The sequence below is a fragment of the Corapipo altera genome, unplaced genomic scaffold, assembly GCF_003945725.1.
Source record: "Corapipo altera isolate COAL_440 unplaced genomic scaffold, ASM394572v1 51, whole genome shotgun sequence".
NCBI classification, from domain to species: domain Eukaryota; kingdom Metazoa; phylum Chordata; class Aves; order Passeriformes; family Pipridae; genus Corapipo; species Corapipo altera.
The window spans coordinates 10008096-10031071 of NW_020884892.1; the positions used below are offsets into that span (position 1 = coordinate 10008096).

The following is a 22976-nucleotide window of genomic DNA, read 5'->3' on the forward strand; positions in this document are numbered from 1 at the left end:
ATTTTTCCAAAGATGTTCCCACTTCTCCCTACAAGAGCTCAGGAAAGCTGTGGCAGCTTGCCAGCACCACAAGCTGATGCCAGTGTAGGTCCACTGCAGCCAGCACAGCAGGAGAGATTACAGGGATACTGGAGCTGCTCTCTGGGAAAAAGGGGCTGAGAGATGATTCCTCTTTTGTCCCATTCCAGAAGCCCTCTCCACCCCCACTTCCATCAATTCTCTCCACAGGCAAAAAGGTGTGTGTGGCTGGTAGCTGAGTGTGTTAAGGGCTGCTCAGATAGATTAAGGGTTCTGTGTGGCTGTCACAAGCAGTCAGCGTTGGTGTCCCATGGATGATGAAGAGGTGATTGCATGCAAATTGAGTAGACTTTCTTAAAAAATAAATTAGCAACACACATGAGAAACTCACACTTCTTTTATGTGGAAAATGAAGTACTCTGAAGTTGGGAAATGCCAGATATTTGTCTGTCTGGCCAACCCAAATTCAGCCTGGTGTATGTGTGCCCTGCTATGATCTTTAGTTGCCTTTCCCACGGACTCTCTTCCCCTGGGCCCCGATTCATATGAAGTTAGATCTGGTTACAAAATCAACACTTTGAAATTAGGAATTATCAAACCTGGGGATTCCCAAGTATCCTTCATTCTGAAACATTGCATACTTGCCATTCTCCATTTAGTTTTGCCTGAACTGAACACAAAGTGTCACACTGTAGAAAAACTCCCATTGAATCCAATAACCTGAAAGGAACAATGGTGTGTATGGACTGTGTGTACCCATACAGCATTACTACACTTAATGAATCAGCTCATCCATTTATGATGGATGATCCACCTGTCACTTTTCAAGAATCTAAACCAAAGGTGAGTATAAACTCCAAGACATGGGAAAGAGAAAAACAAATAACGTGTGGGCTGTAAGCAGGATTCAGCCTTTGTGCTTAACAGTAGAGCAGAATTGTAAGAAAATTGGCAGATATTTAAAATCAATAGGAAGATAACCCCTCCAGCCCACAAAAGAAATTATGAAGATGCTTTAAAAAACAACTTCAGCCATAAAGAAGACTAAATATTACAGACATTTTTTTATTATTATTTTGAGTCTTGAGCTGAGTCTTGGTTTTGGTTTTCAGAGAATCATAGAATTGTCAAGGTTTGAAGAGACCTTTAAGATCTTCATGGTCATCTGTTGACTCAGCACTACCACTGTAACCCCTAGGCCTCTAACCCATGTCACCCAGTGCCAGATCCAAATGCCTCTTAAACATCTCCATGGTGTCATTTGTCACTGACCTGCTGCCTAATACAAGCAGGCCCAGACATTTAGTGTTTTGTTTAGTAACCAAGTAGGTGTTTATTACAAATTGTCTCTTTCTTATGACTTTTTCTTCATGTGGATGTCTACCCCTAAGATTAATTTAATAGTAACAATATATTACAATTTTCAGCCCTAACTAATTTTTCTTTTTCACAAAGAATATTTTTCTGACATTTTGTGCATTGTGGTGCCAGTGGAGGTGAACAGATGCAGTTGAATTGTTAAGACAGAACCCTTCCACAAAATGTAGTTGAATTGTTAAGACAGAGTCCTTCCCAGATGACTCTTGTTCATTGTAACATGCTTACTAAATATGACAAAGTTTTCTGCATCAGCAGTGCTGGGTCTGAGTGTGTTGACCCCTTCTCAGCAAAAGCTTTTTGACACAAGTGCCCAAAGGCATATGAGTTCCAGTTGTTTGTAACTATAAAGTACTGGTTAAAACTGACTTGAGTTCTGAAAAGGTTTTACTGTAAAATATTTTGTTGTCTGAAGCAGAATGCACTTGACAGTATTTTCAGACTAAATGTGCCTAAGCACCATTTTGATGTATTTGAATATTAAAGAAACAGCTTAGTACCTCCATGGGAAAAATTGCTAAAAGAGTTTTTTGTTTGTTGGTTTTGTTTTTGGTTTTTGGGTTTTGGCTCTCTTTTCTTCTTTGTTCACCAGGTTATCCTGAGCTGGTTTATTTGTTGTTTCAGCAAAACGAGTGCACTCCTGTGTTATTTCGGGAATACAACTACTCCTGGGACAGGGTGCAGATCACACACATGTGACTTTACCCGTATTCTTCCCTTATCCTTCAAAGCAACTCTTCCAAATTGTGTATTTACTCCCTTCAGCAGGTATGTGTGGTATAAGATAAAAGTAGGCAGTTCCCTTTCTTGGAGAAACATATAACATGGCAAGAGAGGTAGCACTGCTTCCAATGCATGTAACAACTACCACATGCCTAGCATTTCTCTGTGACTTTTACTAAGCCAGCATTTAAAGTGAAGCTGGCTCTGAAGTGAAATCCCCTTAGGAACTGCAGGTGGGCAGCCTGTGACACCTTCATTCTACCAAACTGAGGGAAATAGAATCTTTTAATTGTCAGTCAAGTATCACAGCTGGCTGGCTTCACAGACTGTCAAATATGGGTTCGTGTGTTCTGCCTTAACAACCCTTTCTTGTCAGCTTTATTATGTTTTGATCTTACTTTCAATTTTCCCTTAACTGGGGGGAAAAAAAAATTAAAAATTGCTTACTTATTAAGACATCTCTTTCTGTCTTGGAGAGATCCTATAAAAATTTGTCAGGTGACTTTTACTTCCCTGAATACTTCTTGTAGACTGTCCAGTTATCTAGGAGACTGAGGGGAAATGCGCACATTGAGATCAACTTAGCACTCTTCAGCCTCTGAAGCTTATAGGTTAAGCAAAAAATATGAGTCAAAAAACATGAGTCAATCCTGGTATAGCTAAAACGAAGCCCCACAGTCTTTGGGCCCGTCCAGCTTCTTCATACCTTGACCCAACAAGTTTACACCCATAGGGCCACCTCTGTTATTTGCAGCGTATTATTTTCTTTCATAAGTTTAATTAAAATTATTTGTCAGTAACTACTGTGACTAAACCTTTATGATAATTCAAACCTTGCAGGCCAAACATATGAAAATGATCATTTCAGTAAGGTCTCAATAAGTTTGATTAAAACCTGATACAGTTGAACTTTTTGAACAGTTTGGTCAGGAGCTGAGTTGGAGAATACTCTGTACTTCTCCCGGAAAGCTGTCATGCCAGTATATGAAGAAGTGGATCATCTCTCTTGGGGATGAAAAAAAAAACAGAAAAAGAAAGGTAAGTTTCAGCATGACATATTATGTAACAGTTTTGCCACATTATCTAGTGATCTTATGTTAAAAATAAGCACTTTAAAAATAATTCATGGAATGAGATTGAAACGCAAGAGCTGATAGATCCAGTGTTATGAGGAGGGCTGAAAGGAGCAGGTCTCTCTGCAGTCACTTCACCTCATTTCAATTAGGAAGTAAATATTAAAACCACCTGAGTAGGTAATTAAAATGTATGCAGTATCTTAAAATGCTTGGGGTGTCCTTATTCTGATATTTCTACAGACAAAATGGATTGTACCAAAAGAAAAAAAAAGAAAGAAAATAAAGAAAATAATTGTCAAAATGTGCTTTAATGAATGCTGTGGGATTTTTGTTTTCCATATGATTACCATTGTTTATCAGTACTTCAGCTCAATTCAACTGCAGAGGAGGAGATAAAATGTTGGTACACTTAATTGTCAAATACCTTTTTCTTTCACTTCCGCAGGCATATACGTTTGGTCTACAACTCACTAAATCTGGGTGTGGCAGTTTCTCTGAATATTTGATGTGGGTTTGTGATAACTGCAGTACAGAATTTAATTAAGAGGCATAAACTCTACAAATATGTTCAAAATGTCTACAGATCTTCCATTCTTCATTGGCTTCCCTTGACTTTTCCATCAATTTCTCTTGATCCCTACTTTTTGCAAGGTCTACAGTTATGATGTTAAAATTCAGAAATAATTCTTTCGCTATCTGTTCTGTATTCCATCTCTTAGTTTCATCTTGAAGTAATTTTGTGCAGCTGTTATGCCTAAATTTTGGTTGTATGTCTTACATGATTTTTGTTCCTACAGTAGGCAAAATCAATATTTTATTATATCAATGAGATACATCATTAGGATTGCAATTATCCTATTAAGTAGGCTTCAACTTTGCCTTTAACATACAATATATACAGTAATATTTGTGCTATGAAGTAGCTCTCTGTATCAGAAAACAACAGTTTCAGGCTTTATTTTAAGTCTGCCTGTACCTGCAGGATCATGCCTACCACGGGATCATGCGGATGTGGTTCTGTTAGGTTTGTGTAGGAAAACACTTTTGACAATAAAGATACCATTTTGTCAGTGTGATAATGAGAGAAGGAACAGTTTCTGTTGCTGAAAGTGCTGGATTAGATTTCTGGGCTCAGCAGAAGGATTGGTTATCTACAGAAATGTTATTCAGCTACTCTATGTCACGCATTAATGTTTCTTCAATAACAATAATATATATTAATTTTTTCTGTTGTATTGATGTAAGATAGATATGAGCAAGTAGAAGGAAGAGGAATAGGACTCACTCCATTATCAAAACTATCTCCTTCAGAAGGTAGGAGACAAACCTCTTTTAATATCATGATTTTCTTATAGTTAATTTGAACAAGAGCTGAGGTAAAAAAAACGCACCTGAAATTCATTATACATCTGAGATGTCACTACTTTCTGTATTAGGGTTTTGATCTTTGTCCTTTCATCTATGGACAGATGTTGCTTTTCCTTGCATGAATGCCAGGCATATTTATGGTGTCTGTTTATGTATCTATTTAGCTGATTAATTGTTTTTAACAACTATTAATTACTCTGGTCCCTGTGCTTGCTTCTTAACAGTGTAAAAAAAGCTCTGGAGCTTAATGGAATTCCTCAGGTACTTAAAACCAAGCATTTTGCATTCATTTCAGGACCAAGTTCTTAGTCCTTTTACTTGTATCCTGATCTAATATAGCAATTTTTGACACTTGAACTCAGCTTCCTTCACCAGAGAATTTGTGCAGAGTATATATGTGCTGTGAGGATGTGTTTTTATTGCAACAATAAATCCCTGAAAGAGGAGTTTGTAACAGACACTCTGACTGCTCTTTAAATGACCATGGAACCAGAAGGCTTGGCAACACAACAAAAACAAGGGCATATTTTAAAATTAGGCCTACCATTCTTACCTTTATAAGGACTAGAGAAAATTCATTGAAACCTTCAACCAGCAATGCTGACTGTATTGCAGAAACTTGATCCAAGACGTTAGATAAGTCTACATAGTATCAGACAGACAGGGGAACCCTGGACATAAAACAAAGTGCCACAGGAAGTGGCATTGTGATTCAGAAGACGGCATTCTTCACCTTGAGTCACTCAGGCCTTGCTGGGGTGCTCTCCTGCAGGTAAATTCCACCACTGAGGCTCCAAGTACTGACCACTGCAGGCTGTAAAATATTGGATAACACTTGTCCCAAGAATAGCAGCATCTATTCTGGCTTTTGGCTATGTTACAGACTGGGTAATTGCTTTAAAGTTCTGGTTGCTTTAATTGCCTATGGTTCTTTTTTGTATACTTCCTTCCCTTTGATCTGTGTCATGCTGCTGGCACTGTTATAATTCTGTTGTGTTTCCAGGGGTTACTGGCTTTGTTTTATGCCCAAGAGCATCTGGCTAGATTTCGTTGATTGCTGAGTTGCTGTTTCTGTCATACCTTTTTAGCTTGTGACACCATTGAAGCAAAAGCTGAGCTGCCTTTCCTGTTTGGAAAGTGCCCAGCCTACTAGGATTCATATACAAGTAAGACTACTGCTAACCTGAGGAAGACTGAAATTTGTACTATGCCAGTAAATAAAAACAGTCTTGACATAGTATCACAGGCACAAAAAAGCACAAAGTGCATAGGGAGAAGACTCCATTCCCACACAGCAGACATACTGAGCTTGAGTCAGTTATATTTTATTTCAGCTACATTAATTGTAAGCCACATGTATCTACATCAGGAACACTTAGCACATACTATACTCTTGAAGGTTATTTTTAAAATAAGGAAGTTCTTTCTTACCGTTATGCTATAATAAGCATTGCAAATAATGTTGAGGACCAAACTAGGTAATAGAAGCACAAATAAACTTAATTCCCCTGAAATTCAGTTGAATTTTATCTAGAATGCCATAATAATAACTGATTTTATTTCTTTTCAGTGGAAACTACTTAATCAAATGCAAACATTAGAATGACTCTGAGGCTCAGAAACCAGACACCAAATATCTTTCTAGTTTTTTATGGTGGCTTATAATGAAAATGCTGATAGAACTTTAGCCATTGCCTTGCTACCAAATGCAGCTATAATTCCAAATTAACATGCCTTATGTTATCTGCTAGCTCAGCTACTTGCTTTGCATTCATTACGATATGAGAAATGCTGGTCCCTTGGTCATTTTAGTAATTTTGATGTCTGCAAGTGGATACTTTGCATTTTTCTTCTATTCAAAGCATATAGCAGAAAATACTCTTTTACTTATCTGTTAGAAACCGGATCTCAGTAAATACTGTGTTTTCACTTGGTTCTGTTGATTTCGAAGAACTGAGAATACACAGTGACTCACAAGACACGTTGGCACCTGGTAGAATCATGTTCTAGTCGATCTGTGTGGTGCTTGGTTGTTTCAGTTGGCAAAGGGTCATGCAGATATTGCATTTTATTGTATTATACATTCCAATCCAAGTGTTTTTGCAAACCTTGAAGTTTGCTTTAAGTTCCAGAACCAAGTGTTTTTGAAGAATTAGTGTAAAAATCCTTCAAGGTACTACATTTCTTGACTTTTAAAATGAAAATATGCTAACTGTAAATTTCATAAAATTGTGGTGAAGGAAAATGAAGCAGTGTTATTAAGGTTGCAACTCAGAGCAGGTTCAAAATCTCTATGAGTCTTAATGGACCTTTTAATACACATGCTGCTAAACTAGAGGTCTCTTTCTAAGCCCCAAACACAAGGCATTTAATGTAAAAACTATTATGGCTGATAATGCCGTAATCAGCAATTATTTTACTCAGTTGTTAAGTAAGGCACCAGCCTGCCTGCCCTTGGCTTTCTCCAGAATTTCCACTGAAGACAACAGCCTATTTAAACACTCACCAAGTATATCCTCTTGCTTTATTTCCTTGGTTATTTTTGAATATTAACAGCCTTCTTATGCATGTACCTATGTACTTATACGTGTCTTTTTAATACCTTAATCTGAACTGGTTTTATAGTGTCCTTTGGCAACTATTGAACAGCTATCTAGTTACTTGTTTTGTGCAAAGATTACAAAGGAAGCAGATGAAAGTAGATCTAAAGGCACGAACTTGAGAAAAGCCTTAAGAATGTATTAAGAAATGCCGAATTTTAAAATGAAACCTGAGTTTCGGGTATGTCTTTTTTGGAGGTGTGGCTTGCCCTCATTACAGAGCTGATTTCAGTTATTCTTTTAGAGTTGATTTTAAACCCAAATCTATATATCTCTACATTATACATGATGGTGCTTTTAACTTGAGATATTGATCTGCCAGAGAGGTTAATCTAAGCTTCAGCTAACACAACTCTTCAGTTATTAACAGGATACGAGCTGCCTCTTCTTCTTTGCTCTTAGTCTTTAAATGCTTGTCCAAAACTTCCCTCTTGCACTAGAAGGGTCTGGAGGTTACCTCTCAATTCACACAGCAGCGTTTCAGACCCACATTTCAGCTATTCACAGACTGAGGACAAATGCTGTCCAAAGAAGGACAACATGTCCAGAGAAGGGCAATGGAGCTGGTGAAGGGTCTGGAGCACAAGTCTTATGAGGAGCAGCTGGGAGAGCTGGGGTTGTTTAGTCTGGAGAAAAGGAGGCTCAGGGGGACATTATTGCTCTACAAGTTCCTGAGAGGAGGTTGTAGTGAGGTAGAGTTTGTTCTCTTCTCCTAAGTAATAAGTGACAGGAAAGAGGAAATGTCCTCAAGTTGCACCGGTGGGGGGGTTAGATTGGATATTAGGAAAAATTTCTTTGCTGAAAGGGTGGTCAGGCATTTGAATAGGCTACCCAAGGAAATGGTGAAATTATCATCCCTGGAAGTGTTCATGTGGTGTGTTGGTGCGGCACTTGGGCGCATTGTTTAGCAGTGAACACAGTGGTGCTGGATTAATGGTTGGGGTCGATGATCTTAGAGGTCATTTCCAACCTTAGTGATTCTGTGATTCTACTGCAGCTCCAAAAGGCTTTACACCACACACAGGTGACTCCTGTCCAAACTAAGTAGTTTAGATGTCACTTCGCAGTATGGCCACCTCCACTAGCAGGAGGCTAAATTGAACTTAGGTAACAGAACACTAAAGTAAGTTGTTCTCTCGTATTCTTCAAAGTGTTACTGAAAGTTAGTTTGACTTACGTCCTTCCGTGCTTTTGAACACCTATAAGAAACAGACCTCAGCTCATTTTCTGCATTCATTTGTGCTTGATAAAAATTCAATATTTTTCAAAAGCAACCTCCAAGTGAAGAAGGGACAGAGGAAAGTATGTATGCCAGGACCTCATCTACAGGTTGCATATTAAACAGTTTCTAAATGAAAAAGTTGTTTGCTGTGCTATAAAATAAAGTCATCTTTCTGCAGACCTACAGCCCACCGGAACAAGGGGACAGGATGGAGTGTGCCTTTTCCAGTATTCCCCACCCACTGACCCAGAGCATGAAACCCACAGAGTTCTTGGAACTGCAAACAGTGTTTGAATTCAGACTAAAACTGGAAAACAGAAACTGGCCTTTTTTTTTTTTTTTTTTTTTGAGTCACATCAGTCAATGCTATTTACAAAATCGGTTTATGGAGACCACAGGTGGACACTCTGACTCATTACACATGAATACTAAATATATCCAAGACAATCTTGGAAAATCCCATAAAGAAAGAGGGAATAGCCGTCTGATTTTTATATTTATAACGTCGGGTTTTGGATGCCAGTAATGGAAATGACATTGTTTTCACAAAAAGCAGGTGAGGGACAGTAAGGGACTGAATGATTGCCAGGCTACTGTGGCTGGAAGGAGAAGGCAGCTCTAAGCTAGACATGGGGATGGGTTTGTCATGCTGCCGTAGGTTGCCGTTTGCATTTGTGGCAGGCTGTGGTGAGGTTAGCAATGCATTCCACAATTGTCAGGAGTTAAGCAAATGTTATGTCCATCCACCAGAGTGAAAAGCACACCTGCCCAGGAAGCCAGTGTAAAATTCGGTACTGTCTCAGCCCTACGTCAGTGCTACATGGAGAATCTGAGTAGTACTTACGGCCTCATATCCTGCCGCATATTTTAGTCTCTCTGATCTTGAAAACCAGAGAGGTCCAAGGTCTGTAATATATACAGGAAAACAGATAATGGATCCCTTTATGTTGTCATCACTGAATTCTGTTTTGATGGATGTTTCAGTGCCAAGGCTTCTCTTATTCTCACTGTTGAAGGAGAGCTGTTGCTGGACACCCTGCAGTCCCTTGCTGAGCCGTGAGAAACTTACCACTGTAAAATTGAAACAAGCTGCAGCAGTTGTACCATGAAAGCTTACTTTATATGTAAGCTGAGAAACGACAGCTTCTGTTAAGAGGAGCTAACTGAGGTATAAATCAGTGATTCTAACCTATAACCTTTCCTGAATGACCAGTAAAGTAAATAAACTCGATGCCAGAAGGAAATTTTTTTACTTATAGATCACCCAAACCTGTAAGCTATTTCCCAAGCCAAATTTTGTCAAGGTAGTGCAGAACAGTTCCTCACTATTCCCGTCTTGGAAACATCCCTAGGACTAGAAAGAACTTCTCTGTCCCTGCTTTCTTGTTGGAAATCGTAATATGTGCATGTCTGTGAGCATAAACACAGTGAGAAACTACTGATGCAAAGTCAAATGAAGTAGTCACAGTTGTTCTGGTCAAATCTGTACAGCAGATGTGGTATCACTTTTTTGGGAAGGCAGTTTGTATCAAGTGGTTCATTAGCTGAGCCAATGTAATGGGAATTTATTTGTGGACTTAAGATCTGCTAATTTAGCTTGGCTTGCTGATTCTTTAGCAAAATAGACACAACTTCAGAAAAGTCACTCTTCTGGTAACCTGAATGACTAAAGTTCCGGAGCTGGATGTGAAAATACCCAACTAACCTATCTGCTTGGCTCACTGCAGTCAGTCTCTAATGAGCTCTCCATTTATTCTGTGTGTGTCTCTGTAATGCTTCTGCCAGCCTGCAGCTAAAGTGCTTCTAATGGCAATTTCTGTTTCTTCACTACTTTCAAAGGAGTTGATTCTTCAGCGTATTGTGCTCGTTTTCATCCATTCAACTTTAATACTATCTACTGCAGTAGACTTAAACCAAAGTGAAATATTTCTTTAAATGTTCAGGATGTTGTTGTTGTTGTCTGTTGAATTTAACTCCTTACCAGTGCAGAAGACACAAACAACACAGCAGAAATGGAAAAGTTTATTGCAAAACCAGAGGAATGGCAAAGTAGTATCCCTTTTTTTTTTTTCCCCCCCGGAAGAATGAGCTTCTTTGTTTCAACCTTAGGTCCAGAAATTTTTACAAACTCCCTGTCTGCAAATCTTGGTTCTGCGTTGATCGTCATAGTCATATGAAATTATTTAACAGGTATCTTGTTGCCAAGGTCACATGAAATCATTTAATAAGAACTTGAAAGTGAAGTTGTAAGCTCATCTCTCATTGAAACACTGTTTTGGCTTAAAAGAACCTGCTGAGTTGTAAGAATGAGCAGGACTGGGCATTTTCCCAGTAATAAGATGGCAATAACAGGAAAGAATGCTTGGCTATGTTATATGGTAGAGTGAACAATGCATCCATGAATTTTATATATTTATATTCTTAAACATTTCATGGTGACTTAGTTCTGTGGCTTGTTTGAAATTATCCAGTGCAGGAAAATCACGTAGGTGGTCTGCAGCCATCACTAAGACTTTTATAAGTACCCCCAACAAAAGTAAAGGGAAATGTAAGTTTTTTTGTGGGGAGGAGATGGAAAGGAAACTGTTTGGGGGTAAAAAGTAATTTTATGAGCTTAACTATGTTTCATTTAAACCTTTGTAATGGCTCTTCATTTCCACTCAGTGCACATTTTGGTCTCTGTTACAAAGAAGCAGCACTCCCAGAAGATTTGCTCTCTTCCATGAGGTAAAAGGTCAAAAGACAAAAAAAAATTGAGTGTTTTCATACTGAATAGTTTAAAGCTAATCCGTACTTCAGAAGCAGAGCTCTTTCACTGCTGAGCTACCAACTATAGGTCTCCTCATTGCTGTCTCTCTGGACTCATGGATCTCAAATTCAGATTACAGTGTCCTGATCTCAACAAGAATGAATACTGTACTACTCACTCAGAGTGCCACTAACCTCATGGTTAGGCTCTCTCCTGTGAAGCAAGACCTATGGCCTTGGGCTCTGTCACCCTAAAAGGTCCATATGCCAGCTCTCCTACTTGAGCAAGTGCCATAACCTCAGGGTTACTGTGCAGGTCGCCTCTTCCCACCATCTTTAAATGAAGGTGGCTGTGGCTGCAGGTGTCAGTGCACTCCCCTTGTGTTGTGAGCACACTCAATGAATCAAGCAGTTTATGGCTGCAGTTTCCTTTTGTATGAATCCCAAACAGCTCTGGGCAGGAGAATGGCTTCTAAATACTGAGCTCTGGCAAGGTAACGGTTCTTGTGAGCAGAAGTAACAACTGGAGGTGCTCATCCAGCCACAGGTATGGATTAAATGCGGTTTTCCTCACCATTTAATTGCATTTTAGGATTTTAATTGCTACTAAAACAGAAAACTATTTACAAGACTTGTGAGGACCAGAGTTCATCTAAGTGAGTAAGAATGTTCTGTATTTTAATGAAAAAGGGAGGAGATCTTTCAAGAAAAAATCAAACCTGTTCTTGTCTTAAAGGCAATTGCTCTTTGACTGCTCTGGCTGCTCTGCATCCTTCAAAGAAGACCACACTGTGTCAGCTAAATGATTGAAAAAATAGATTTTTTTACCAGACAGTGTAGAGTTGGACTCTCCAAAGAGATTTAAACAAAGTTGAGACACCACAAAACTTCAATTCAGTATGAATTATTCTTTGTACTGCTTCCACTAAGGAAAAACACATAAAGTATTTCCTGTGCTGAACACAAAAAATTCTTCCCACTTTTGCTAAAAGGGATTTGTGTTTCATTCAAAGGATTAACTTTTTAAAGCAAAAATTTTCCTGCTAGACACTGTGTATGTGTTTGCTGTGTTTGTATGAGGGATCAGCTCCTGCTCAGGCTGGAATGACACCCTCCTTTTTCCCTTGTCTCTACTTCGATGACTGGTCTCAACACATGAATCAGGAAAAAGACATACTACCAAAAGGCAAAGAGAGTGTGTATGTAACTCATGAACACTAAATTCCAGAAATTCCCTCAGCTTAAATCCAAGTTCCAGTGGTAATGACAAGAAACTAGCACAGCCAAAGGCAGCACCTAAGGACCAAGAAATGAGCTGATCAGATCTCTTGTCCCCTATTGACCCTCTAAGGCAGCTATTAAATATTGTCAGGCGGAAATTCCCAGGGACAAGGCCTGATTCACTATTTCCCAGAGTATACTGCTGTCTCATAAGTGGAATATAATAGCATAATGCTGTTTGTTCTCACACAACCTACTGAACACTAGCTTCTTGAGCATACTGAACAGAGTTATTTACTCAGCTTATCGATTACACTGGAGAAATGCAATACCTCTTCTTTAATCTAATGCAAAGCAGTGGGTTTATATGTTTGCGCGTGCTGTAGTCAGCAATGATTAGCAGCTTCCATATCTCAGCAGTTTCTTTTTTCTTCCTTAAATTTTAAATAAAATGCAATGGAGATTTAGTACTCTGATCTGTGTTCTTTCCTTTTACTCACCTCATTTCTCAGATCTCGTTCACAAGCTTCCCTTCTTCTGTCACCAGAAAAATTATGTCAATATTCCACACCACCTGATGCATCCTCTTGCCATTTTATCTAAAGAACAGAGAAAACATATATAAAGTACTAACCAAAGTGTGTTGGACCTGGAAACAACATAGTTTGCAAAACATATTGTCTTTATTTTAAGTTACAAGAATTGTCTCAAAGTTAAAAGCCTGGGTGTGTGCAGTGATCTCACACACCAGATGTTGCCTCTAACATACAAATATTGAAGGAAGTTTGGCAATGTGTTGTTTTTCTTGAGTATTGGAAAGAGAAGAATCATTAAAAAGTCTGAATTTAAGACCTCATTAGGGTTTTCCTGTAAGGGAGGTATTATAGAGAACATGGAGAACACCGGGAAAGCTGAAAATTTGAATCTGAGATACTATCTGCACTGACTAAAAAAAAACAAACAGGGAAAAAACAAACCTCTTAAAATAGAGTAGAATGCATGTTTGTGTTTATTTATCTCTTCAGTTCCATAGTTCCATGGAATGCAGTTCTAAGTAGTTGATTCACAATTAAGAGTCTTCAACTGAAATGATTGAAGGTCCTTTCAGTTTCTTTACTGGAAAACCCTGTCATCCATCAAAACTTTGCCCGCGAAAGGGAAACAGTGTTGCAGTTCCAGTGTGAATTCCGCTGTTTAATGAATTTAAATCCCCACCAGTTACTGGGAAAGTTTAACCTTGGGATACTTTGTTCAATATTTTCTAGTAGATAATGAATGCCTGAAGAGAAACATTTGATACTATGCAGTCTCAACAACTTTAATAGCAAATTCACTGTGGTGTGATATACCTGTGGTGAATGTAGGAAACCAGAAAAAAGGGGCCAGAATTACCCATCCACTTCGTAGTTGTGGCCATTGGCAAGAACTTGCAATGGCTACAGAAATAGTGCCAACCATTCTTGGAAGAAACACCAAGACAGAGGGCAATTAATACAGCTTGTTTATTTTCTGACAGCCTGCAATACATATTGGGCCACTGAGGGAGAGCCAGAGGCTGCTTTAATCTTCAAGAATTAGCAATAACATGCTGTGTTAGAATTTTAGAGATTGGACTCAATCCACGTTAGCTTTACTGCTCTTACAAAACATTGAGACTGCATGGATGCTAGTATTTTCCTGTACATTCATAAATGCTACTCAGATTCTGACATTGACCATCTTATTTATTTCAATTTATTTTATTTTATTTCTTTATTTCATATTTTATTGTTTCCCTCACAGAGTTATTTACCCTCTGCTCAAGTCTGCCCCCTGAATTTCCTATGACTGAAGAACACATTTCCTTCTATCTTCTGCCTCTGACTGGAAGAAACAGCCTCAAAAGATCAAGAAACAGGTGGACTGTTCTTGGTGATTCTCTCACAAATGAAGGTCTAGTTGCCAGTGGCTTTAGTTTCATTGGAAGAGGCAGCTGCTATGATACAGCAAAGTGGGAAGATTAAATGATTTGGGGCCAGTGAGTTCACCCAGGAGAGAAGGGGTGGAGAAGACAGTGTCTAGGCACAGTGAGTCACTTGTGTTGGGAGAGCAAGTGCCTGGGCAAGGTAGGTACAGACTAACACAGAAATCACTAAAACAAATGGTCCTTGAAACATGATTTGGAGCAGAGCCTACAGCCTGTCTGCAGCACACACAAGATAAATCCTAGAAATAGTTGGAAGGGATGTCAGACTGGAACAAAAGCTGAATCTTACTTTAAAGTGCCCAAAATGGATCAAAAGGCCCACTAGAAAAATTCACTGAGTACTAAAAATGACTGATGCTACATGACTTCTGGGAAACTTAGTATCTGATAGTGCCCATGGGACATGCCCATGCAGAGGACATGCCTTGCTTAGATAAAAGTACTGTGATGTATATAAGAGCCTCAGCCATCCTTGAACGTGCTTCCTGATTCACAAGAAGGGAATAGTGTAGCCAAGCAAAAGATTGTTGTTCCAGATGTGCATCTGGGTTTCCCTCAGCCTCTCACAGCCTCCCCTGAACAAAGGGTCCATTAGAACATGCTCCCCTGCCATTGCGAAGCTGATCTTAGGATTTAAGCACATTAATTTTATGGCAATAAGAGCCCACAAGTGTATTCCCCTGTGCTTCCTCACCTGGTCAGCATGAATACCTCTCCCGCTTTCTTGTACAGAATATATCCCACACTCAGTCCTGCATTTTAAGTTCCTTGAAAATCTGAACTTTGCTACTTGCCCCATACCTAATCAAGTATTTCAAACCTGTTCTGCTCCTACTTGCTTATTCTTTGAACTGGTAGGTAAGGACCATCATGGAGTCAGGAAAAGAAGCTCTACTAGGAGACATATTTTTTTTCTCTGTTTCCCTAAAAAGGCCTCCAGTCAGTTTTAGGAGAAAGGGATTTTCTGTGTGTAAGCCTTCTTCCTGGTGTTACTGGCAAAAACAAGGGACAGGTTTAAATAGCTCCTGGGCGGATCTTCCTTTGCAACTAACATCCCCAGCTCAAGCTTTCCTGCAGACTATGTGTCCTCCTGATGTGCCTCCAATACACAACACATCTTTGCCACCAAGTCCAAGAATTTATAGGAGACTGCTGGAACTGCATTCAGAGGAAAAGGCACAGAGGCTTAGAAAACAGCAATATGACTATACAAAAGATAAATAAAAAACTCTTACCTGGTAGTTCTGCCAAGAGTTTGTTAATTTGGTTTCCTGTCTGCTGGTGTAAACACCCAATAGCAAATGTCCCCTAACCACAGAGCTTCATCCCTCCGCCTCTGCTAACCCTCTCTCCCGATGTGGTGGCGCTGAGTATAAGAGGCCTAAAGTCTCCAGGTGTACTTGAAAAGCCTGTCCCTAAACCTGGTTCTTTACTGAGACTTTCATAACTATTACAGCTCTTCTGATTTCAGTGTCAGTTGATGGGGAGAAGAAGTTGAAGAGTTTATTCAGGACAGCAGCTGTTCCCTAGAAAGGACCCTGAGAAACCACTGGAGACCTTCTGCTGTCTCCAGATAGAATTAACTGTAGCTGACAAAGGTTTTTGTAACCTCTTCTTATACAACCCTAGTGACACTGAAGACATAGCTTCTTCACACAGCCTCTTCCAGTATTTAATTGTCTTCCAAGCTGAAAGTATTTGTCCAGGGTTCAGCCTACAGCTCTCTTGCTGTTTTTTAACTTGATTTCTTCCTCTTCTGTGCTCAATGTGGGTATACAATGGCTAATTTTGCTGCTACTGTTTTAAAAGTCTTGTCCCTTTCTTCATCCCAGTTCTTTCAGTTTTTGTTTTGCATAATCTTCATTCCTCCCGCTTTCATTTGTCCATTTGCTTTCTGGTTTAGGGTGGATAAATAGCTATAAAAATGCTCAAAATGACCCTTGGGGGATTCTAAATAAACCCTTGTAATCTCTGTAGTCATCAGCTCCTTTATTCATACTAATAAGGCAGGATGAAGTATGGGTAAAAAAACAACCCCAAGGCACAGCTAATACAAAGCAAGTATAAAGCAAAAGGTAAGTCTCTGTTTTGTAGCTCTGGAGCTGTTTTAGCTGTACAGCTATTACAGTAAACAGATTTCCACAGGGAGATGCAGCAATTCTGAAATACAGTAAGAGCACCTGAATCAGAAAGAATTTCTTAGTGGAAAGGGTTGTTAAGCATTGGAATGAACTGCCCAGGGGGGTTGTGAACTCACCATCCCTGGAGATGTTCAAGAAATGAGTGGATGTGGCACTTAGTGCAGTGGTTTAGTTGACAAGGTGGTGATCAGTCAAAGGTTGAACTCGATAATCTTGGAGGTCTTTTCCACCCTAAATGATTCTGTAATTCTGTGGTTCTCTCTGGCACTTGGCCGTGCTCAAGAGTGAGGGAAAACTGGGGCTCAGTGGGCCCAAAGATGACTACTATTAAATGCCATTCTTCATTCCTCTCATCTCAGAGCTTTTGTTCATACACAGTGGTGGATGGCTCTATGGCATGTACCCATCAGGGATAGTTCTGTGTCCTCTAGAGCAACAGACCCAAAACTTTATTGGCCCATGACAATACTGACTGAAAATACATTCTGGAGCAACATCATTTATTCTCCTTATCAGCTTGAGTTATGGTATTAGCAGTCATGCCTGGCTACACATAACACTGGAAGTTGGAGTCTACAATATTGTCCATAAGCCACTTCTCCAAAGCTTCAGGCTACAGAGCTTACACATTGTTTTCTAGGCTTGCACATTCTTCTGAAGCTGTTTTCTGTAATGTTAGGTTTAGACACTGGCATAAATATACGTATTTGGCAAGGTATGTTTCTGGTTAAGATTCTGAAGATGCATGATGTAAAGAATTGAATGCTTTCCAATCCCAAATATGTAAAATGTGCCATGCTTTATTTAGCATAGCTGCGGACAGGAAGAAAGAAGATTTACCAGCAGACTGAGTGAATCAAAATGCCAGGGTAGTTTTTGACGAACATTATTTAACTTGCATCATTGCTTATATGCATTTTCAAAGTAGTATAAGAAATGCAAACTGATAGTATTTCAGTGTAACCTTCTATTAGGGAAACATTTACCATTTCAGCCCAGAGTACATGGGTAACAGGATAGCCTTGTAAGCAAGATATGTATCTGAATAAGTCATAAGCCTCTTACACCAGCATACGAATCAGAGAGGATGCAAATCTGTGAAGATTTCCCTTTGGATCTGTGAATTTTCTACAAGTGCATCTCTTTCTGTTTGCCACCATCAGATCTCAGTGGAATGGAAATTTGAGGTTTGTGATAGTCCCTAAAGTGGGCCTCATCTGGTAAATTTCCCAGACACTTACTCCACTTGAGTCTTTTGAGAGGAATTAAAGAGGTATGCTAGCTTAGCCTGTCTGAATCTTCTTGTGTAGACATGTACCAAGCAGATGTTTACCCTCTTTTGGTCTATACGACAATATTAATTGTCATAAGCTTTTCTTGTCCTAGGTTTTGGTTTGTTTGTTGTTCAAGTGATCTTTTGGATATGATTCTCTGCGTGAGCTCTTGAAGACTGGAAAGCTCTTACAGAGAAATAGAGGAGTAAAAAAATATATACAGCATATTTTTATTCTACCTTTATTCTGACATTTTAAAATTGCTTAGCATGACATGCAACATTGGCACCAGCCAGAGACAGGCCTGGACTTTCACTTTCTCCAGGACACTCAAGAGAAGTAAAATCCAGTATGTGCATAGAGGGATGTATCTGTTTGACTGTGATAGACATGAGAGGTTTTCATCCCAGAGACCAACTGGAAACCAGAATTACTCTGCTGCCATTCACTCTATTACAGTGTTATAACCTGACCCAAAATAAAGTAATTTGAAATGTATTTCACGTTTGGTATCCAAGTCATTTTTTAGCTTTAGTATGGCCAAACCAAAATATCCCAGTCCAATTTTGAGAAAATGGGTAAGCCATATAATTTCCAGTGTGTTAAGTGTGAAGTGCAAGAACTTCAGGAGTTTACCATCCTATATGGGAATAGAAGCTTATTTTACATTATATTGTCATGACTACACCCAAAACTATTAAAAAATAGCATTGTGGAGACAAAGCCATTATGTTTTTTTAGAAAGTCTCCATTAAAAAAAATCCTTTGAGTAACAACTGTTTGGGTGATCCATCTGTAAAATTAAGATGTCAATAAGGCTACAAAATGATGACTAAAAGACAGATGTCTTTCAGTGAGAAGTGAAGGGAAAACATGCAAACATTTAAGAATGACAGAGATTTAACCTTCACAATGTGCCAAAGGAGAGAAATTATCTTTTTAAAAATTTTCACACTGTCTTGGAGGGTTTTATTATAACGGAATATAACTTACTGGCAGTAATTAGGTGAAATTTGTGTTATGCAGGACACAAGGCTACATGACCTAATGGTCTGTTCTGGCCTACAGTTTGTTTAAATATGACTAATTATTTTATGCAATTTTTTTCCAATTTAACATAGTTTAGCAGTTAGTCAAGATGGAATTTGGTTATTTCTAGTAAGCAAGTGATAGATAAATGTGGGTAATGTTTACTTGAAGATTTCAGTGGTCTACCTACCTTCATATGGTTTCTTTCATGGTTTTGCACATGAAGGACTCTACAGAATGTGAGACATGACTGAGCTCTTGGTCTGAGGTTATGCAGTGTTATATCCAGTTCTTACAAAAAAATACAAAGCTGTTCTGAGTAGCCTGCAGGACTACTTTTCCAGGGAGATCATCACATGGGGTCTTCTTGTTTAATGCTATGTTTTTCATTGTGGAATGGCAATTGGTCATGAAGACGGAAAAAGGTCATTATCAACTGGCAGAGAATGTGCATGGAGAGCATAGAAGATCAACAGCAGCTCTGATCTTGGGGTTAGTTCAGTAGCTGCCCTGGGCCTTGCATGCGCTGGATATGCTGGGAATGCTGGATATGTTCCATACTCCTCAACAGCTACCAAGGATGTGTAGGAAGCTTGATTTGCTCTCAGTCAGTTTGTACCTATTTCTGTTCCTTTATGCATGGTCAGGAGATTACTCATTTTGAGGAGAAAAATGTTCCAGGAATTTGGAACTGACTTGCACTTAAACTAGAAAAGTTCTTTCTGTACCTCCTGCTCAGTGGCACTCAGGACTTGTCCAGCAGGGGAAGTATGTTGTGTAGAACAGTATATCTGAAGAATGGATGAGCTTACAAAGCTAGTTGGAAAACAGAGACGCTAAACTTGCATCTTGCATCACACTTTCCCCTCATGCTTCATTACTTCCATGTCTGACATTAATGGGCTATGTTTTCAGTGTTTTTATCACATTTATTGTGGCAGGAGTGGTACCTGTTTCAAGTATGGCTTTCAGTGGAACACGTAAAAGAGATCAGCATATAGCAGCCTAAAAATATTCTTTTTGTATTTTTAGTATATTATGAGATCATATTCATCCATAAAACCATGAGAGGGCAGCATTCTCTCTATCATTCATATTCCCTTTCTGGTGGAAAATAAAGAGATACTTTCTTTAACATTCATCTCATAAACCACAGAGAAGTGTTATATATAATTCAGAGCTTGGTTCAATATTCTTTGTAATCAATATGAATGTTTCCCTTGACTTAAACAGGTGTTGGATTGAGGCTTCAGTTGTTCAAAATGACATCAGGAAGGATTGTCTACATAATTTAAATCAGAAGATACCAAAAATAAGCAGTCAGGAAATTATTTTGGTGGTGGTTAACCATTGGAACAAAATACCAAGAATACTGGTGTATTCTCCACTTCTTTGTGTCTTTGAATTCAAACTCAGTGTCCCTTTGGAAAAAGTGGGCAAAAGCTACTGGTTTCAATACTGAGGTAACAGAGTAATATTTTGTGAACTGCATGGCATAAAGGAGAAGCTGATGCTCTGTGTACAAAGACAGAATAAGCCCCACATATTTTAATGCTGTCTGTAATTATTCAGTGAAACCTTAATGTTTCAGTGAGGGATCCTGCAATCAAAATGGATGAGGAGCAATGGTCATAAACTAAAACACAAGAATTTCCACCTCAACGCGAGGGAGAACTTCTTAACCTTGAGGGTGGCAGAGCACTGAAACAGGCTGCCCAGTCAGGTTATGGAGTCTCCCTCTCTGGAGACATTCAAAATCCACCTGGATGAGTTGCTGTGTCACCTGCTCTAGGTAACCCTGCCTTGGCAGAATTGAACTAGGTGATCTACAGAGGTTCCTTCCAACCCTAACTATTCCAAGATTCTGTGATTTCCCCAAGCAGGAGTGAGACTAGATGACCTTTAAAGGTCCTTTCCAACACAAACTATGATCCTGTGATTTTCTGTAAGTCAGCTCAGAGCATTTGCATCATCTGTACTGCACAAGCAGTCAGGTTTGCTAAGCAAAATGATCTCCTCAACTCTGGAATCCATTAATGTGGCCAATACAATTAATCTAGCCAACAGTTTCAGTGCAAAATATTACGGCTGTGATGCGATCCTTTGAGCAACATCAATACAATATTGTAGCAATAAGTGATTGGGGTTTTTAAAAGAATTAATTGTGCATTTTTTTGCAAAAATATAATAGCTTAAGATGGAGAGTGAGGTTTTGAAAAAGGGAAGCAGAATTATTTACTTCTAAATATTTTCTTCAAAAATAAGTTAGGTGACAAGAAGCTACAGATTTTTTAGTGAGATGAATATTTAGACATCTCCCGGTGCCAGTCCAATATAGAGTGGCAATTGCTAATTAGCATTCTTGCTTGCAGTTTCAGCAGAGAGTAGAATTTAATGAACATGGAGACCAAGCTATCCTTTCTATACTGCTTGACATGATGACCCAACTCCAACCCCAATGGGTTTATGATGAAATTGTATTTTCTTATTTGTTTACTTCATCTCCTGCTGTGAGAGAAATTCCTGTATGTCTCTTACTCACTGTATTTCAGTCATTACAACATCCCCAAAATGATGCACAAAGTTTTCACTGTGAATACCCTTAGGAGGTACCACAAACTGTGGTTTCACGGAAAAGTCATTGGGCCAAATGCAATGGTAGGCAAATGTAAATGATTCACGAAGATTGCCCCAGGCAATCATCCAGTATGTGAGAAAGCAAAGGACGTCCACAGTAAATGAAACAAAAATGTTATTTGATCTATATCTACTTTCATATAGATGTTATTTGATCTGTATCTACTTGCATTTTCTTTCATTGATATGCATTACTTGAAAAGGTTTCCCATTTTCTCAGAGGGAAAGAAGCTGTGTCTATGTGTGATTTTTAAATAGGACCAAAATAAAGAAAAATGTTGATTTTCTAGTTAAGTTTTGAAGACTACTAAAGGGTGTTAGCATTTAATAACTTGAAATACTTTCACATAGCTTCCATAAAAAAATTAATGTGAGGTATTATTAAATTTCCCATAACTTGCCATATAAAAATGAATTCAATAACAAGTGAGCTTTGCCAAGATGACTGTCTATTTTTTTAGAGAAATAATGTAGCTGTTCAGACTAGCCTACATTTTACGTGGGGCTTGAATTAGCACTTTTTCAATGGATCTCAAAAGCTTTTTTCTCTGCTATTCAGCTCAATACTGAAGCTGCAGTTCAGGAAGGTACTTCATAGTGTGAGTAATCCTATTCAAAGTAGTGGGCTACTGACACGCTTGGAGTTGGACATGTACTTGCACACCTCAGGAATGAGGCCTTGGCATAACAACTCTAGCTGGAGTATGGGGGACCCTCATATGGTTTGAGCCTCGCCTTGTTGTGGCTGTAGTCATGCACTTCACTCGCAAGAGAAAAGCAACAATACGTTTTATTGATACAGGACAGTGAGATAACAAAGTTCAATGGCAGATGTGAGAGTGGCTTAACGAGATTCATTGGCAAGGTATGTACTGCATAGAGGGGTGTCAGGAGACCTTGTCATCAAGTCATGAGGTTCAGAAAGGACCCCCTTGCATTCTAAACTCCTTCTCAGAGGGGAGTTTTAGCTGCAGCTGTATTCAGGCTTAGGCCCAGACTTCATCAACAGTTTATATCTAAAGGATCATATATGTACAAGTAATTCTTTTTATCCCTTTGCTAAGATTTCCAAGTTTCAGTGCTCCTATTCCCAATTCACCTACTGAATATCTGATGTGATAAGAATGCTCTTAACCTTGAGGAGTAACCATGACAGGTGTCTCCCCACTCAAGGGGAGATCCTGGCATGGAACCCTACCATGCAGTAGAGCTCAACAAGTCCTGGACTGTCTGCTAGTTATGGGGATAAGGTGATTGACTTACAGTTGTATTTGCATACCAGTCATGTTTTGGTTGGCTCATGCTCAACTAGCCCTCTGCTGCTGAGCAAGATTTATAGCCCGTAACTATTCTGTTGTTTTCTGTCTCCCCAGAGTCCAACTGAAGACAGATGCAGCAATTCCAAGTGCCACTGGTGGGACATTTGCTTGAGCAGAGAAAGGGTGAGGGAGGAGCCCTCACACATCTGAGTTTTGATTTGATGTCTAAAATAGTGCCTACCACTCTGCTCTTTATTGGTGTGGTGCCACTGCCTATGCTTTACCATATCTAAATCTTACTTATTCAGAAAACATTC

The 22976-nt window shown here is 39.1% G+C and overlaps 1 long non-coding RNA gene across 1 annotated transcript; it reads left to right on the forward strand.

The window, feature by feature from the left end:
• Nucleotides 1–2974: 2974 nt before the first annotated feature.
• On the forward strand, nt 2975–22976 carry LOC113948191. Its single transcript, XR_003528034.1, has 3 exons — nt 2975–3156; nt 14136–14458; nt 22774–22976. It is a non-coding gene; the product is annotated as an uncharacterized LOC113948191 (long non-coding RNA).